At 42.6% G+C, this 16109-nt stretch overlaps 1 long non-coding RNA gene across 2 annotated transcripts in view; it reads right to left on the bottom strand.

Annotated features, from left to right (window-relative positions):
* The window catches only part of LOC136297077 (uncharacterized), a 30436-nt gene extending 14554 nt beyond the window's left edge, over positions 1–15882 (bottom strand). Inside the window, exon 1 of one of the 2 annotated variants that reach the window (XR_010723086.1) lies at positions 15858–15882. This is a non-coding gene — a long non-coding RNA (uncharacterized lncRNA). Of the gene's footprint in view, positions 1–13256; positions 13462–15857 lie in introns of those variants that run through there. The other variant, XR_010723085.1, reaches the window with a different exon arrangement.
* Between the last annotated feature and the right edge of the window lie 227 nt (positions 15883–16109).

Below are 16109 nucleotides of genomic sequence, written 5' to 3'. Positions count from 1 at the left end.
AGCAAACATGACAGAACTGATATTTATACACTTCAGCAGCCACTTTGAATGATACATGCACCTTTCCCCTTCTTTCTTTTGCCCAGGTGACTCCATTAAAAGCAGAAAGAAATTGTTTAAGTCCTCCTTTTTCATATTAATGAACCTGGGTAATTATGACAGAATTAAACTAACAATACTTCAAATGATTATGGAAGGCTTCATGATCCAGTCTGGCACTTGAGATCACACAGTTGGACTTTGGCAGCTCTCTTCTGAGCTGAGTCCTGGAAAACACACAAGGAAGTGGCCAGCTGAAAAGAATCAATCCCTATGATTTTGAGCCAACAGATCTATTTCCTTTCAAAATCTAGAGAAAAGCTGACCTCGTGTATAGGAGAGCAGAGGATATCTACTACTTGTAGACAGTGGGATAAGGTGTTACCATCTTCAGAGAAGGGATGGTGATGACCCACATAAAGGTACCACAGCACAGGAACCTCCAGTCAGGGAATCAGTGGTGGTACAAAAGAGCCAATGGAGCTTCTCAGTGGAAAGTGGGTTTTTTTTTTCTTTTTCACAAGAAGAACTATTGAAGTTCTGGCCTATGGAGACTATGGATAGCAGAAAGCCTGTTCTGCAACTTCGTTCCCATTCAGATTCCTGCAAAGGCCAATCCTCTTGCTCTCAGTGGCACTGCTCACATATAACTGTCTCTAAAGGTGCTTCCATGTACAGAACCCAGATGCTATCCTCCTTGGAAAACCACCAGCAGTGAAAAAAGGGGAAAGGATGAGGCAGGATCCAGATGAAAGCAGGGTGCAGCAACAGCACTTCTCCTTATGTCAGCATTTTCAGCTGATCCTGAGTGGTGAAACTTCACAGCAAAGGCCAAGATTAGAAATTCCATGTACAATTTCCAGCTTTTCTCTTGTTTCTTCTCAAAACACAAGTACGTTTCTAGAAGAATATATGCATGATCATTTGCAATAACCACATGAAAGAGAGAAAAGATATCAGGGATTCTAGACATAATTGTGGCTTGTTAGAGTAGTGTGCTTCCGGCCAGGAGAGTTTAAGATTGTACCTGAACAAGACCTAACCTGTGTGCTCAGACTGTTATCTGATTTTCTCTAACTATAGCAGCCTGTCCAGTGTAATAGACTGCTCCTCTTAAAAAACAAACAAACAAACAAACACACACCAAAAAACCTATGTACATGTATAGACAAATGTTTTTGGAAGTCCCTTACTCTATTGCTGCTACATGTAACCAAAAAATTACTCAAAGTCTAATATCTTCATTAAATACGTGCAGCACTGCTCTTTTGCTTCCTGGGTACCAAGACCTGAAGCAGCTCCAAAAAACCTTACATGAGTATCCATGACCTCCTCCATTCCTTGGCCCTGAGCGAGTTGCATGGAGGTGAACACAAGTACAGTCACTGTCTGCAGAGCCATGGCTCCCCTTACCAGGAACAGACTCTTTGCATTCTTCTTCCTAATGAAACAGTGGGAAAAAATTCTCATTCCTACTTCCTCTACAATTACCCCATTATTTTCCTCCTAAATTCAGCATTTCTACACTGCAATTTCTTCTATAAAGTTTATTCCTTTTCTTTTAGATGACACACTTTCTTCCTTTATGTATCATTATACCAAACACTTCAACCATGTTTTATGAACCACACGCCTGAAAATAATGACACAAGTTAATGCTTCCATTACTAATTTGGGAACTGTTTTCTGAGATTGTGCATCTGGCTGGAATTCCAGATGGAGGCATAGAACCTGACTTTCTGGTACTCTTATTTTCTTGAACCTTTCTTCCTTCCCATGTTATTATCCCTTAGGGACAACATACAAAGGCACAGTGTGATCCCACAGGGCAGTGTCTCTTCCCCACCTGTCTCAACCTGCCCTCTCTACCAGAGGACACCAAAAGACTGGCGAAGCAGTTTACTCTTTGTTATACAGCGTAGCCCACAGATTTTGGAAGCACAAGTATAATGGAAAGGCAAATATTGGACAAAATGGTTAAGAGTATTGTATCCATCTTTTGAAGTAGAAAACAGGAGTCTGAACGAGACTGAGAGATGTCACCAAACTTTTCTTCAGCCAAAACTCTCACTTTTCAGAAGAAATCAATGCCAATTTCCTAGGCCCTAGGCCAAACAGAATAATTTGGATTACTTGGACAGAGACTATGCAAACTGTATATGGAATGCCCTTTGAGCACAGCAAGCTGTTTGTGGGAGGCATTTCACTTCCTGTGAACTGGGTGTTTACAGAAATTGTCACTTTGTCCTGAATCAAGCAGGCGCTCTGTTTTCAGATGTTGTATGTAACGGTAACATGTTGGTCAAACAAACAATCTGCTTCTCCCCCCGCCCCCCTCTTCTGTTTCCTTCCTCAGCAATTCGCTATTAAAATCACAGTAACTGCTCAGGTAGATACAAATTCACCTTCTAAGCATGGAACCACATTCCCTGTGAGACTGGTGAAGATGATTACAGTGTATTGATCACAGGTAAAGCTTTTTGCTACTGTCACAAGACAAGCAATGAACCCAGCAGCAGCAAGGATAAAAATCAGTTCTAGCAATGAACTCGTGCTGTTCATTCTGCTCCAAGTCTGGAACTGGAACTGAAATCCAGATTTTTGCTCCAGCCAGTAATGAATAATTGCAAACACATCGACACACATAAAGAGAACTTTTACCTATGCCCTTTTTGTTCCTAGGCTTTAACACTAAAAACCGAGATTATGTTAATATGGGGGGTTTGCTGGCACTTTTACGGGGCTCATATACAGAATGATAAACCTCGTGAGCAGCAAGAAAAAGATTTATTACCATGAATAATTAGAAACAAATTCTTATCAGTGTTATAAACATATGGTAAAGAAAAAAAAAATCTTTCAGTATAAGCCAAACCCCAGTGTTTTTTCAATTTATTCAAAAGGAGGCAATTTTAACCAAGATTCAGTTTTTTCTATTCCTGCTTTCAAAGAAAACTAAGTTATTAATAAAAAGTAGAAAGACAAAATAGAAGTCAGAAATGGATTCAGCATATTTTGGGGGGTTTATTGGTCTCTCCTAAGCAATTTTTTAACTTGTTGGTCACAATGTATAAAAGAGTCAGTACTGTTACTGTACACGTGATCTTGTGGCCTGAGCTCAAATTTTAGATCTAAGAGCTCCTTAACAACCAACACACCTCACTGTTTCAGTTTTGCATGAGTTCCTGTATACAATAAAGCAAAAAACAGACCAGCAACTATTGTCTACTGAGAGGATTAATTATTATGCTTTATATTAATTCCACTAGGGAATATATACACGTTTTTCTTGGGAAGTCAAATCCACTCTTCTTGAGGAGGTTTGAGACTTGAAGCTCTTCATTTTTATTACAGATAATCTTCAAACTAACCCGTGTTTTCATCTAAACTAGATGTAAGAAATAGAGACCATCTCAGTCAAGGTATTTATGCTGTATTTGGTCAATGTCTAACACACAGCTATTGCCTTAAATGACAGCCTTAGAAGTATAAGAAAACTCAGAAAGATGCAGTAGTCCTTATTTTGGTGAAATCTTATGACACTTTAAAACTCTAGACTGTTTCAAACTTAAATAATGTGGGTGATTGGATAATAATATGTTTAACTGCTTCTTAAAGTAAACCACTGGAGCTTGGAACAACAAATCTGTTTCTTTAACCCCCTTTTTAGCCCCTGCTTCTTGTATGCAATGTACTGTTTTCTCAAGGTAACCTTTTAGGTAACAAATTATTCTGGTTGGCTTGGAAAACTTTTATAAGAGGACTGGGACGTGGTAGAAAAATACTGACCATTTTACCTGTCTCCACTTAGACACTGGAAGTTATAAAAGTGTTAACAAGGTATTACATGTCTCCTTACATGAAAAAATTATGATGCAACTTTGCTTACTGCTTACATCACCTTTGAAAGCAAGTAAGAAACTAATGTGCACCTTTCCCAGGGACTGTAATGCCACAGGTAGAGCACACCAAAGCAGGCGCTGTGACCTTGCTTCCATACTTGAACTGCTCTGCACCGATCAAGTTCCCTGCCTGGAAACTTGCAGGACTGGAACCATACAAGGATTAGACATGGTGATAAGGTTTTAAATCACTTTAAAAAGTAGAAGCTGCAAGCAGTGTTCTTTATCTCGCCATTCTGGCTGGAAGGAGAGTCTGCAGAATCACGGGAGTGCTTTGTGGTCATTGTTTTATCAAGAGTTTGTTCAAAAAAAAAAAAAAAAAGACCGCAAAACATCAGCACAATTAAAGAAGCCTAATCATATCTTACATTTCAAAATAGATACTGTTCTCCCATTTTCCAATATGTTATGGAATTGTTACATAAAGAGTCAGAACATTTTAGAAGTTTTAAGACAAATCTTTAGAATATCTGGATTTTAAATGTAGCTGCAAAATTATATTTTTAGAGGATACAGACAATGACATAATTTTTTTTTGTATGTTCAAATAATTTGAAATTCTAGCATGATTACTTCCTTATGCACATTTAAAGCTCATTTTCCAAAGGCATTTAACCTTTCCAAAGGCATTTACCTGACCATCCTTGAAACTTATTTCCTGCAAACAAAAGCAAGTAAAGATTGATTGCTTAAGTGTATGAGGAATACGATCAAAAAAGGGAAAACAGGCTTAGCAAAAATATGTGTTTACACGTCAAAATCGAGGACAAAAAAATACTTCCAACTGTAAGCTCTAATTTTTATTTTTACTCATGCTCCATTTGATTTCTAGTGGAGACTTTGGAAAGTTATGATGGTGATTATAACAAAAACTGTATTTTCTTGGTAAATCTCCTTGGAGTTTTGGAGGCAAAGGGTTTCATACCAGCCTTGCAAACATGAGGAATTTTACTCAGATTGAACAAGACAAATTACAGCTACTCTAGAATGAAAAGAAAAACAGCCCAGGTCTCCAAAACTGCAAGTATAGAACTAGGATTTTTATTTCAAGCAAGTTTCAAGCCTGTTTCCATAACGATCTTCATTCTTGTCTCCAGTGTGCAGGTAGCACTGTAGGGCATTTATTGATTGCTATATAAAAGTTGACAAAATGATGCATTATTCAGTAAATTGCCACATGCAGGGAAAAGAAATGGTACCTTTTCTTCTGAAATCTTACAAGCATATACTTTTTTTATTTCACAGACAGTGGGACAAAGCACTGAATCACCCCGTTATAATGCACCATATATATAAAAGACGCCTTATGTAGTAGCTCAAAACAAACTTCTTCATATTTGTCAATACTTGCTAGATATGGAGCCCAATCAATTTTTGCTGTAGTGATGCACAGACACACTTGGATTAGAATGTCACCTGAACAGAAACAGCTCCTATGTCAGGCTGATGTTTCCCATGAGCTTTTATATGTTCTTCCTACAGTCAACTCATTATAAACTGGTTCCTGCCAGAGCTTTACCCAGCTCAGAGAGATCATCAGCCCAGGGACTGGAGCAGCTCTGGGCATGTCAGGCACATAAACTCCAGAATTACCAGCCTTAACTGTTGCAGACAAGAAATTTTCACGCTGAAACAAATACTCCCCCTCTCTGACCAAGCTGTTAAGGGTGACAATCTTGTCTCAGTTTAAAACCATTCACAGTGCACTTTTTTTTTAAATAGTCAAAGTTTTGTATTAGGTGGTAAACTGTGACAAAACATCAGCAGCCCTAGAAAATGCCGTTGGTACAAAACTGACACAAAATTAGGTCAATGGCTTTTTGTGCAATTAAAGCAGCAGAGCAAACACAAGACATCTTGGCTGAGACATGCACAGTGCTTGATCACCACCTGAAAAGTCTGACTGCCACCTTTATTGCCATTTCACCCAGAGGAAGATCCCAACAAGGTTCTATGTGCCCAAAATAAGATTTATTTTCTTCAAGATTTAATTATGCATCTAACCAGGATCCATCACCTCTCTCTACAAATGTGTCTTAAGTGTAGAAACATTTACTTCAATGACAAAAGCTGAGATTTTGATCTCTTCTTGTTACTCCAAACACATGGGACTTAAGTTGTGTGTCTGTGCCTTTAATTCAGGGCTGAGTGATTACATTTAGGCCCGTGGAACCACTCGTTTTTTCTCGGTGTCTAAACCGAATGTTGTCCTAAGGATTTGGAAGCACATGAAGTGAATTTAGGGATGAACATGTATGGCAGTACTTGGAAAATGCAACTGAAATGAACTAACCCAGTCTGTAGAAGGGAAAGAAAACCTGAAGCAGAAGTCTAAATTTCAAGAGTAAGAGCAAGCACGTTGTAGCTTTGCACATACAGATATAATTGCATCACCATTCCTTTCATTTTCCCCAACACTTCTTTTTCTTTCACATTTTTATTAATAATGGCAAAAGAAAGAATATAAATTATGCTAGGTACTTCACCTCTTATTCCTCTCCTTTAGTACACCATAAAAACCTTTCAATAAAACAGAATATTGACTATGAAGAGACCAAACGTTAGACAGAAGTAGAAGCAAATGCTTTTAATTGAGAAACTCAGATTTTCTTGTAACGAGCCACACATCTTACTGGTATTAAACAGTACATTTGAATACTTTAACCTAGGATGTAAGACAAAGGAAACCATAGAGCACTTTGGGGAAAAAACGTGTGGGGACAATAAGTTAGTACGTGTAGGAGCTAAAGGCAAATGCTTGAATAATTTAGCTGTAACATGCATGAAAATGAAACACTGTGACTTTAATAACTAGCTTTTTTTCCCTGCTTAAACTCCAATTATTAAGCTATTGTGCTCCAGGCTAGCATATCAGGTGCTGATAATGAACATTCAGGCACAGGAGTTTTGCTGCACAAACGAAAACTGTTCTGCTCAAAAGATTAATAAAGCATTATCTTCTTGCATATAAAAATATATATATACATACATACATACGTATATATATATAGATAGATATGTGTATGCACATTGAACAGAATGAAAATCGTAACCAAAATTGGAATGTTGAAATCTGCTCAAGTGCTGTTAATAATGTGGAATTAAGTTTAGAAAACATAACCTAATTAAGAGGTTCCAAAAGGCATATAAGTATATGCTGGAAAAGTGATTTTTATATATGGAAACTATTTTATGCTTTATATTATCGTTATAATGCACAGTCTTAGACAAACAAACCAAGGATATGCATGAAAGTCACACTAGAGCTCTTCACTAAATTTTTTGCTGGTGATCGGTGCACTACACCCAGGTTATGTTTGACCTGCAGATGGAATGTAACCTTAGCAGAGTAAAAAAGGGCAATCTAGAAAATAATGGTCGTGAGGAGGCAGAGAGGCTTTTCTCTAATAAAGGTATCACTGTCCCAAAACGTCTTTGCAGGTGACAAGCTTGAAAAGGAACTTTTAGACCTAGAGCGAGGAGATCAAAGACCTTGCAAAATTCAGCTGCACATAACATGGAGGAGTCTTAATTATGATTAATACTCCTTGCAAACCTAGTTGGAATTTGAATACTGTGGCTGGAAGTTTTCAAGTCTTTTGTGAGCAGCTAAAATAACAACGGTTGCTTTCCTGGGAGTCAGCAGCCCCACACCCAAGTGTGCTGCACTGCTGCAGCATTCCCAATCCCACATCATATTCCCGCAGAGGCTGCAACATTTCCAAGCTACACACTACGGACCGGTCAGCTGGCAACGAGATGCTCATTGATGGGTCAGCAAGGAAAGTGAACAGAGACCCTCTGCACTCATTTTGTAGTTCTTCCTTTAGCAGATGCAGTGATTCATCTCTATAACTTGCAGCCTTCCCTCAAGTGCAGAACCTCTAGAACAGAAATTTGTTGAAACTGAACATAAGATCAAAAGCTCCAGGCCTTTAACAGCACAATTTCATGAGCTCTGCCTCCTTAAGAAGCCAGGGGGAAAAAAAAAAATACAGCTACATGAAAAATAAATGAGCAAGCTTTTCCTGACTCTGAAACCAGAAAATAATGACATGAAACCAAAATCAAATGCAGCACTATCAGTTGTATTCCCAAATGCCAGCATTAATTCTCCGTCTTCTAGCTCCCAGAGACTTGTTAAACAAATGAGCCTTATAATGCATTTTGCAAGTGAAAGGTCCCAGAGTGGTAAAAAGTCAACTCCCATACCAAAGGCCGTTAATGAAAATGCTGCAGCTTACTCCAGTTCTGCACTGAAGGGCACCAGCCTGAGCTCACTCCTGCCACGATTCCTATTTTCTCCTTTGATCAAAAAAGCAGTTCTGCAGCACTAGCAATAGTCTGGGCTTTCAGATCAAAACTAGTATCTCAATACCTGGAAGTCAAGTCAGCTTGTGTAAATCACAAAAGGCCGGTTTTGTGTGTGCACAGACCTTTTTTTTTTGTAGCAGAAAAAAATCCTCTTTTTAAAACATGCCTGATGTACCACATTTTCTCTGCACACCTGGGCTGTGTGTACAGCCAGACTGTCATCCTGCTTATCCTCCCTACACCCTTCATGGCATTTTTGAAACCATGTACACCCCTAAGATTTTTGTGTCCTGGAGAGAGACCTGATTTTGCCTGCACACTGCGATACCCTCAGGAGAACTTTTCTCCTTTTCCCTGGTTTTCCCCGCTTGTCATTACTTTTTTCCTTCAAGTTTAAAAAACGAAAGCCTTTGGACTGAATGAGAGTGAAGGCGGAATGAGTAAGCCTCTTGCTTCAATCTAAGGAGAGAAAAACCTTAAAATCCAAACTGCACGAACACAACATGTCTCCTCCCGCTGCATTAATGCCGCCTCACGAAATGGCGCCTGCCTCTGCAGAGAGCTGCCTCAAAACGCCCACGGCTCCTCGGGAAAACAGAAATGCAACTTCTTGTTTGTTTGTTTTTTTCCCCGCAAAGTTTTTATTTTTCTCTCTTCACATTCAGCCCCTCGGTACCTCCCGAGAGCCCTCCGCAAAGCCGAAACCTGAAGGGGAGAGTTCTCCTTCATAAAACGCCCCCCCCGGGACTGCTGCCCACGCGGGTGTGTGGGGCTGTGGGCTCCAGCCCCTGCACATTGTAAATAAATGTGCCGATTCAGCCGCTATCGCCACGATCTTGCCTTTCCAGAATTTTCTCCCTCCGCTTCCCAAATATAAAAGGACTTTTTGTGCTGAACACGGAGCGGGAGCGGTGACGGGCTCGGCGCAGGGCGCCATGTGGTATTTGGTTTCTCTACAGTACATGTTTTTATAATGAAGGGGGAAGGGAAGGAAGGGAGCTGCTCCTACCAGCATGCCGATAATCTGTTGCAAAGGGCTGGAGCGCTCAGAGCCAATTAGTGCTCCAGTTAACCATTTAACTGCGGAAACAAAGCCAGCCCCGGGCACGCAGTGCGCGGGATTCGAGACAGAAAGGACTGTGTGGGCTCCCAGGGCATCGTGTTCGTACTGATTTTTTCATAGATGTATTTTTTTCCTATACTTTAATAATAAATACTTTCGGTAGACAAACTGACCACTGAAACTCCCTTAGATCACAGCATGCAAAGGTGGGGCGGCTATATCCTGCACATGTACACAACAGTTTTAAGAGGAGCTGGATGTGTGTTCAGGATCAGTGCTAGCCTGTGGTGGAGCGATAAAAGCCACCCCCAGGAGGTGCATTTCCGATCCGGTATCGCGTCCCTGCCACAGGAACAGCAAATCCGTGCTGTCCATGGTGGGCTGGGAAGGGTCAGAGTGCTGCTCGACCAAAGAACGGATGTGTCACTGCAACATCTCTCAGCAATGCTGCTGTGGGTGGAAAAACACAGTAAGGTGGGACAAGCTCTAGGAAAGCTATGGCAGAGCCTGTCTATCTCTAAATGTGATGTCTCCATCATCCAGACAGCACCATCCTGCACCAGTCTCGTTTTTTCAACCCCTTAACCACATCAGAACAAGACCAAAGCAAAAAGTTCTTTTTATATTCTGCAGTACAATTTGTTATAAACCTTTAAAGCCTGAGGCAGGCCAGCTCGTGGCTTCTTGTGTGCCACTGACAGGGAAGAAGACGCCCAGGGAACCCTCAGCCTCGTTCTTTTTCTCTGGGGGCAAGTCTGGGCATTGCCAGAGCACAGGCGAATTAGTCCTAATGCACAGCAACAGTAACCTGCTCCCGCTTGACCCAGCAGGTCAGTAAACCTATTTTTGTCCTCCTTTTTTTCCCCATGACGTGCCAGCGAATATTGGATCAGACTCCCAGGGATGCCAGGAGTGCTGGCAGAGTTTGTACAGCTCAATGAAGTGCCCAGGGTGCCAAAAGCAGGCTCTGCACCCCAGTTCAGCGGCCCTGGCAAGAAGCAGACTTTACTTGCTTGGAAGGGGCTGCAGCAGCGCTGCAGGTCTGCTCCCACCCCAAGCAAGCTCTGCAGTCCACATGAAAGGCATATTCAAACATCATTACCTTCCCTAAAAGATGAAGTCAAATTTCCCTAGTTGCCATGGAGTAAGTCCAGTGCCTGTGAAAGTTGCAGGTTTCCCTGTCTGAAGTGCTGTACCAAGGCTGACTCTGTAAAACAACTCACTTTTAAGCTATAGGAAGGATTCTGACTGAAGTATAACTTTACATTCAAATTAAAAACACTGGGGACCAGAGGAGGAAACATATGGGTAAGAAACTAGCAGATTATTTAGGCATGTGAGCTGTCAGAGTACAGGCAATACAAAAGCTCTCTTGTTCATGCTGCCTCCCACAGCTGCATTCACTAAATATATCCCGGGCTGAGAGCTGCATTTCTCCACCCCTTCCTCAGCCCAATGGCGTATGCACAACCACCACCCAAGTCCCTTGGGACCGGCAGTGAGGCAGCGGCACTGCCCTAGTTACAGACGGCATGAAGGGCACAAGTGACTAATCATGTCTGCAACAGGGTGAAATTGTTATATCCACCCACACCTTTTTTGGAGAGGGAGTCCATGTAGCTGATCCATATTTAACTTAAATCCATGGTGGTTTGTTCTCTATAAGGACACTCCCCATTTGTATGACATAATCAGTTACTGGAAGTTATTCCCGTCAGATGATTTTCAACAGTATATGGGGAGAAAAAAAAAAAACAACCCCAAAATAACCAAACAACAGAAGAATAGCCACCTCTGTATAAAAAGAATTCACTGAATCCACCTCCTGGCAAATGTGGAGGAGAGCAATGGTCTTGGGGACTGGCTGTCCCCCAGAGAGTTTTACCCAGTTTTACCTTCCATCAAGTCTCTGTGGTGTATTGACTGAACACACGTGCATTTGGGGCAGGGGGAAAAAATATGACTGAATTTCCACAGGGCCAAGGTGCTCCCCCCACGACCTTCATTCTGCTCCTTGCATTTCTCCCAGCCGCACTTTGCATCCTTTACCCTCAAGGACACATCCTTTGGCCCAACAAAACAGAACTTTTTGGTCCCAACTGCAGCTTTGAGACACTGCTGCAGTCACAGCAACAGAGAGAAGAGCTGCCCCTTCTCATGCAGCGATTTCTATAGCAGATCAAATTGTGGCAGAAAAAAAGAGTCATCTTGGTGTCTTTCCTCACTTCCAAGCTGTGAACCAGCAGGGATTTTGACCCTCCTGGTCTCTGCTTCTTCCTTTCCTCACAGTTCCCCATTTCTTCAACACCTCCAGTTCCACTAGCAGCAAAGCAAATTTGACAGAATCTAGTCAATTTTTCAAGCTGTCTCATTTTAAGAAGTCAGTGGGAGCACACTATCTTGCAATCAAACCTCTCAGGAGGGAGAATTAAATATCTCATGCATGACCTTAATCCGTAGGATTTTGCAGATAGTTTCTCTTGTAATCTCAATACGCGGACATATCTGTATTCAAGACGTATCTGTAGCCCTGGAACATTTCGCAACAAAAGGAATTCAAATTCATTTTGATATAATTATGCAGTCACACTAGTCACATGCTTGCTGTGGAATAAATATAAATACTGGGCTTTTGGGAATAACTTGCAGACTTACAGTGTAAAAAAATTCCAAAAAACAACACAACAACCCAAGAATGAAACCATCTATTGTATATGGAAAAAAGATCAGGTTTAGATGTCAAATTGCAGTCGAGGAAAATGGGACAATTATGTATGGAGTCTTTTATATATTTTTTTCTATCTGCAGAACCTAAAAGAAAGAACTGAAACCGATACTTAAGCATTTCCATAAAATAAGGACTTCATTTTCTAAAGTAGGAATATCATTTAAGGCATTTAAAAACCTTTGAAATCAGATAATTCATTCGCAAAATGGCCACAGGTCCCTAAGCTTAAATCGCTGAAAGCTAGGAAAGTTAGAAAACTGTGCTCTGGGTTTTGTGTCTTTCTAGCGCATTTTTTCTTTCTCTGCTTTTCTTGCCTTCCTGAAACAAAATGACCTCAAAGACTGTTCTAATTTTGTAGTTGAAAATTGCCTCTTTTAATTAGGGACGTTGCTGTTCAAGAGCCACGTTCCGTTGCACTGGTGGTGCTGGAAACCAGCCTCGCTCACTGGGAGTGATTAAGCTGGGGGTTTGCCTGCTCTGATCTCCTAAGGTCTTCAGGATCCTCTGGATTTTGGAACACACGTGGGAAGATGTAGTCCCATCTCTGTGCTTTTAAGAAGGGAATACAAAACGTGAAACCAAATGTTAAACCTGAGCCCCAGAGAAGCCACAGGAGTGTGAGTTACCTTCAACAGCACTGCAGTTCTAAAAGCAAACAAAGGCATAAGGGGTTGGAATGGAAGGTTTCATTCCTCAAAGGCAGTGACTCACCCACATTCCTAACTGCACAAACAAGGGAGGCAATCCTTCCTCTGGCAGTTGGGATCCTCCACATTTTCCTGCGTGGAGCAAATCCCAAGCAAAGGCAGCTGTGGTGGTGTGTTATAGCAGACAGGGCAGATGTACTTTGGAAAGGGACCTTCTTTTGCACACCTCTGTGTTTATATGCCTTCTTAAAAAAAAAAAAAAAAGAATTCCCAAGTACTGCTTGTCACTTCTGAAAACACACTGAAAAGGAAAAGGGCTACTCCTAACAACCAATTTTTAAAAGCCCAACCCATCTTTTCTTAGATATGTTTTTTTAATACTGAGGCAGTAGTTTACTTAAAAAATCCAAACAAACAAACAAAAACCAATCCAAGGACACATAAAACAAGTCCAAAAGTTCATTGAGCAGAGAGCCAAGCAGCGTGTCACGTGGATAAGGTGCTGTTTCTAACCATCAAGTTAACCATATGGTAAAATTTGACCTAGGGATGTGGAAACTCACCCTCCCAAATGTCTGCTCAGTTGTTCCCATCAGACAAGGCACACTTCACTGATGGAGGACAAGCATATTCCAGGTGATGGATAGCATGTAGCCAAGCTGCTAAACATGCCCTCTTCCACCCTTCCTGCATGGCTGTCCTGGAGGTGGGGAACACTCTGCAGGTCCCCAGATGGCTGGGGCATCAACCGAGCTGCTGGGTGGTAGCAACAGAGCCCTCAGCAGCAGGGATGAGGAGGAGGTGGTGGAAAGGCTGGGTGTGAGGAAACAGAACCAAAAAGGAGCTCAGAAAGCAGAGAACATTGCTGATTTGAGAAACTGCAGGAAACCAACATGTCTTAACTGTAAACCTCAGAGGGGTTGTGGTTAGGAGACACAGGCGTCAGGGTGACAAGGCTGCAGGGAGGCCTATGCCTGTGCCCCGGAGAGATCCCTCAAAGCCATGACCCAAGTGGAGCTCCTCAAGAAGTGGGGCTGGGTAGGTGGTCCCCTGTGTAGCTGTGCCAGGGCTCTATTGGGTGAGGTTTGTTCATCTGTGCAATGCAGCATGCCAAAACGCAGCACAAAATTCCCCTCTGGCTGCATACTCCATGAAGCAGAATTAAGGCTGATGCTCAGCGCGTTCCACTTTATACCAAGTATTTTAATTCTCAGGTTTCCAGTGGTAGACAGACACACCGAAGTCATCTTCATTCATTCCTCCTGTGGAGCAACCCCTGAGGGTTCATGGAGCTGCTGCAGAAGGGAAGTGGCAGCATTACCTAAGTGGGGGGGCCTTGGGGGGTGGCACACTTGTTTGTGTGACAGCTACCAGCATAGTTTGTTTGTTGATGCTGGGAGAGACCTTGGCGGCAGGGTCTGCTAGCAGGAACACAGAACTCTTGTTAATTACAAGAATCAAGCCTCAAACAGATAAAACAAGCTATCCTAGAGCTGAAGCTGTGCTCCAGACATCATGGAAACAAAAGCCTGTTGCACTGACGTTGCTGCCATACTTAAAGCTAAGCCCCAGCAAGCACGGACAGCACACAGACCCGCTCCTCCTGCTGCTGCAGATTCTGCTGGCAACATTTAAAATATTTTAGGCATTTCAGACTACTCTTCTGTCAGGACTCCAGAGCTTACATAAAAAAAAAAAAACAAACAAAAAACCCACAAAACAAAAACAAAACAAAAAACAACAACCTGCTTATCAAGTTGCAGAACAACAGTGATCCGTCTGGTTTATTAGATGGAAAAGAACAAGAGCGGGGGAGGATTTTGCTGACAGTACTTCTACCTTGATTAAGTGACTGTTATGATTAGAGCAACGGCAAACAAACATCACGAGCTCATTACAAGATATTTCCTTGTGCAAAGGAAGAGAAACCGCCGCAAGAGATGGACTTTATGCGTATTATTATTATTATTATTATTATTATTACTACTACTGAGCATTTTGGCCAGCTCGTGCTGTTTGGAAAGCCCAGTTCCGCGAGGCTGCTTGAGAAAAGCAGCATTTGTCCCCAGCTTTCGGCATGAAAACCCAACTCAAATCCCTTCTCGGGAACAAAGGTGCTTCCCAGGAGCCTGGCGTGCTGCCGGCATGCCGAGCGCGTAGCCAGGCAACGGCAGCCGGATTGGGGCTTGCGCCTCACCCGCGATGCTCCAGCCTCCACAAACAATTCTTGCCACGTAGACAGGACCGTGCAGGGTAATGGAAAATTACTGCAGGCTTTTTCTTAAAGGGCGAGCACCGCCGCTGGCGGAGAAGGCTGCTCCGCATCCCACTTCCCAGCGCGCCTCAGGGTCAGCCTGTGTTTCCTGCAGTGCGTCACCGCGCCGGGGCATTAATACAATGAAATATCATTTGCATGCTATTCCAGACGGCTCCGGGGATCAGGGGCGTAAAGCAGCGAGCTGAGCTGCGAGGGAAGCGGGGAGCAGATAGGCCGGAGCTGAACAACCGAGGACTGCCGTTCTCGGGCTGCTCTCTACGCGGCTCCACCATGACAACCTTAGCGCGGCGCAGTTCGTACGGGCTGCGGGCTGATGCCAAAATAACCCTCCTGCGCTTGGCAGGCGCAGTGTTTTAACAACTGCCTGGCACATTCCTGCCTGCAAGCCTGCAGGAAGAAAAAAAAAAAAGTACCCTTAAAGAAATAGCAAACTTTGGCAGTGATTAAGCTGCTATCAGGACAATAGCAATTTAAAAAAAAAAATGGCCATGTTTACCTCCATTTCTGGTGTAAAAGAAAATTTAGTTAATAAGACAGCATTGTGCTTACCTAGCTTTTAATATGAAGCCAAAAAGCCACGCAAATAACTACTGGAGCACCAGACAGCCAGTTCGAGCCACTGCACCTCTGAAAATCAGAGCAATGCAGACTTACTGATTGGGCAGGGCAGGATCTGCCCCCGGAGCACATAGGAGCTGCTCAGCAAGACAGCACAGCACCAATGGGTGTTCTTCCCAGCCTTCAAAAGTAGCCCCTGCATCCCTTACAAGTTTCATTTTGTCTCCTGCAGGAGCAGACCACAGTGCCTGTTCTTGGGATACCTGTTGGGAACTGTGTCCAGTCTGCAGCAAAAAGAGAAAGGCAGACCTGCTGCTCTTGCTTTTACCTTTTTGCTCACTGCCTGCAGCTCCTGGTGGCCCTGGTGTGGCTCAGGATCACAGATGTTGCATGCCAGACTGGTGCTAGGTCAGCTCCTGCAGCAACAGTGCTTTTGTTCTTCCCTGTCTTCATGAAAAAACTCGCCTGTTTTTTTCTCAGATAAGCACTGGTTAAAGCCTCAACCCAAATCTTTTTTCACTCTGTTGTAGCCAGCAAATGAAAACAAAACCCCTGCACCAAGTTAGGAGACTACTTTGTA

The sequence above is a fragment of the Chamaea fasciata genome, unplaced genomic scaffold (genome assembly GCF_029207755.1).
Source record: "Chamaea fasciata isolate MVZ Bird 193981 ecotype frontalis unplaced genomic scaffold, bChaFas1.0.hap1 SCAF_14, whole genome shotgun sequence".
NCBI classification, from domain to species: Eukaryota; Metazoa; Chordata; class Aves; order Passeriformes; family Sylviidae; genus Chamaea; species Chamaea fasciata.
The sequence above is the reverse complement of the archived record's forward strand: the minus strand, read 5'-3'. Positions and strand labels throughout refer to the sequence as shown.